Source organism: Oncorhynchus tshawytscha, linkage group LG03 (genome assembly GCF_018296145.1).
Source record: "Oncorhynchus tshawytscha isolate Ot180627B linkage group LG03, Otsh_v2.0, whole genome shotgun sequence".
Taxonomy (NCBI): Eukaryota; Metazoa; Chordata; class Actinopteri; order Salmoniformes; family Salmonidae; genus Oncorhynchus; species Oncorhynchus tshawytscha.
Window position 1 is genome coordinate 5,416,949 of NC_056431.1, and position 3,992 is coordinate 5,420,940.

Below are 3,992 nucleotides of genomic sequence, written 5' to 3' on the forward strand. Positions count from 1 at the left end.
ATATATAATAGTGTTGAGATACGTTTGCTAAAGCAGAAAGAGACTGGCAACCAGGCTATCATTGCTGTGCTCTTGGAACAGCACCTAAAAACCATCATGATTGTGTAGTGTACCTGTGTATACCTGTATACTTGTGGGTGGCTAAGGCAGGTTTCTAAGGTGGGTTGCTAAGGTGGGTTGCTAAGGCAGGTTGCTAAGGTGGTTGGTAGTGTACAGCCCAGACTGCTCTGGTCCATACCCTGATCTAAATGAGTTAGTTTGTTTTGACATGGTCTGTCTGGGGCTGGGGCTGGCGGGTCAGTGCTGCACTTACTTCTTGAGAATTGCTTCATAAAATATGATTCTCTTTAAATAACTGCAGGGTGTCTCTGTGCTTCTTAACAACCCCTCTCTGTGTCTTTGTCTTTAATGGTGTTTGTGTTGCTAACATATCTGTGGTTTGGGAGTTTGTGCATCTATGTGTATCCCTATGCGTCTGTGTATCTTTATGTGTCTAGGTGTGTGTCGGTGTGTGTGTGTGTGTGCGTGTGGGCCTGGATTGTCCCCCATTCGACTACAGTATATATGAGAGGGTGTTTGACAGGCTCTGCTTTGATCAGGCCAGGACTGACCTCACATAATCCAGCTCTTCTTCCTCTCAGAAGGGCTAACAGCACACATCACCCACCCTGCCTCAACTCTCAACCCAGCTACAGTCACACATCACACACCCTGCCTCAACTCTCAACCCAACTACAGTCACACATCACACACCCTGGCTCAACTCTCAACTCTCAACCCAGCTAGTCACACATCACCCACCCTGCCTCAACTCTCAACCCAGCTACAGTCACACATCACACACCCTGCCTCAACTCTCAACTCTCAACCCAACTACAGTCACACATCACACACCCTGCCTCAACTCTCAACCCAGCTACAGTCACACATCACACACCCTGCCTCAACTCTCAACCCAACTACAGTCACACATCACACACCCTGGCTCAACTCTCAACCCAACTACAGTCACACATCACACACCCTGCCTCAACTCTCAACCCAACTACAGTCACACATCACACACCCTGCCTCAACTCTCAACCCAACTACAGTCACACATCACACACCCTGCCTCAACTCTCAACCCAATACAGTCACACATCACACACCCTGCCTCAACTCTCAACCCAACTACAGTCACACATCACACACCCTGCCTCAACTCTCAACCCAGCTACAGTCACACATCACACACCCTGCCTCAACTCTCAACCCAACTACAGTCACACATCACACACCCTGCCTCAACTCTCAACCCAACTACAGTCACACATCACACACCCTGCCTCAACTCTCAACCCAGCTACAGTCACACATCACACACCCTGCCTCAACTCTCAACCCAACTACAGTCACACATCACACACCCTGGCTCAACTCTCAACCCAACTACAGTCACACATCACACACCCTGGCTCAACTCTCAACCCAACTACAGTCACACATCGCACACCCTGCCTCAACTCTCAACCCAACTACAGTCACACATCACACACCCTGCCTCAACTCTCAACCCAACTACACTCAACCAAGCCCTACTGCTGTCATCCCCAATTGGACTCAACTGTGCCAAACTTAACACTCAAAATATTTGATTTCCTAATCACTTGAAATACATATAAAGCCTTATTTTAACCCTATTCATAGCAGCTTATAGATGCTGTCATAGACCATCACAAAACTATCTATGGCTAAATTCCATTCCATTTCAGGAGGCGGATCCAACAGTGGTGGTTATTCTTCAATTGGACTTTCAAGTCCCTCCCTGAATTAGCTGAGTCTAAATGGAGTCGACCCCAACCCTGGTTTAAGGCCTCCTCGTTATTCCTAGTACCACAGTGGGAATACCCTGCTCGTTGACGCATAGGAAGCGATCTCGTCCCCACACAACCTGACACAGAATATTATCTGACAACGGTGATGGGGTTTTAAAGGCGTGTTATTACAGGCATGCTCGTCCCCGTGAGCTTTCTATCTGCTAATTAGACCTGCTTTGTCTATTTGATTGGCTAATGGCTAATTGCATTCTGGTGCTTCTGTGTACATGCTGTAATGACTTCATGCTCTAATAAGATTGGCCAACAGGCAGGAAGAGGAGGAAGACGCCCATATACTGATCAAGAATCCGTTAACAGTTTTCCACAAATTTGGTTGTGCATCAGCAGTTTTTCTCTTGTTATGGTTTTTCTCTTGTTATGTCAGTCACTGATAGTCACTCAAGTAGCCATGTCAGCTAACATTTTTTACATTAGTAAGTTAGTCTAGCCAGCTATCTAAACTTGTAGTAATCATGGTCGAATTACGGGGTCCCCAATTGACTTTGTAAGTCACTCTCACTCAGATAGCATATTAACATGGCATAAAGCAGGGCAAAATGTGTAGAAGTGCAAGAAATTAGCTTAAAAACTGCAAACATTTCTCTGCACCCTATGGCAACAAAATGTTGCTTAGGCCCCCAAAAGGCTGGGGCCTGTATGTGTGGTTATGGATATACAGACCGGTGAGGATTTACGTTTTTTACTTAACTAGGCAAGTCAGTTAAAAACAACTTCTTATTTACAATGACGGCCTACCCTGGCCAAACCCAGACGACGCTGGGCCAATTGTGCACCACCCCATGGGACTCCCAATCACGGCCGGATGTGATGCAGCCTGGATTCGAACCAGGTACTGCAGTGACGCCTCTTGCACTGAGATGCAGTGTCTTAGACCACTGCGCCACTCAGGAGTGGACCCTCATGATGAGATCAGATATTTTTGCAGCCCCCATCCCTATCAAAGTTGTCCATCCCTGGTGTAGCTGATCCTAGATCTGTACCAAAGGGCAATTTGTACCCAGTCCCTGAACTAGGAGTTTGAGTTTGACATATCCAACCCCAACTTACCACTACAAACCTACCCTCTACCCCAGTGTTTCCCAAACTAGGTCCTCTGGACCCCAAGGAGGGCACATTTTGTTTTTTGCACTAACACAGCTGATTCAAATGATAAAAACTTGATGATTAGTTGATTATTTGAATCAGCTGTGTAGTGCTAGGGCAAACACTAAACGTGCCCCCTTTGGGGTCCTAGGGACCCAGTTTGGGGAACTCTGCTCTACCATGTGAACACCTGTGTAGATCCCTGATGATTGGATAGGTGTAAAGGCTTCAGTTCGGCTGGGGCCTAGAACCGAATGATTGTGCTCCCATACTCCCTTAAAATACATCCGCTTGAAAAAGAAGAAAAAAGCAGCAATAGTTCTGTTTGTTCATTTTGAGACGCCGTAGCCAGTCAGAATTAATCTAAGACAAATCAAGAAATCTGTTATTGATTTGGATGTTTTTGCTGAGGATTGACTGATATTCGTGTCTTAAAGTAATGATCGATTGTCATTTGTCTTTGCTTATTTCAGCTGTTCTTGCCATAATATGGACGTCAGCTTTTACCAAATAGGGCTATCTTCAATATACCACCCCTACCTTGTCACAACACAACTGATTGGCTCAAACGCATTAAGAAGAAATACCACAAATTAACTTTTAACAAGATACACCTGCTAATTGAAATGCATTCCAGGTGACTAACTCATGAAGCTGGTTGAGAGATTGCCAATCAAGGCAAAGGGTAGCTACTTTAAATAATCTCAAATATACAATATATTTGAATTTGTTTAAAAACTTCTTATGGATAGGGGGCAGCATTTTCACGTTTGGATGAAAAGCGTGCCCAGAGTAAACTGCCTCCTACTCAGTCCCAGATGCTAATATATGCATATTATTATGTATTACGTATGCATATTATGTAGTATTGGATAGAAAACACTCAAATTTCTAAAACTGTTTGAATGATGTCTGTATATATAACTCATATGGCAGGCAAAAACCTGAGGAGAAATCCAAACAGGAAGTGGGAAATTTGAGGTTTGTAGGTTTTCAACTCAGCCCCTATTGAATATACAGTGGGATATG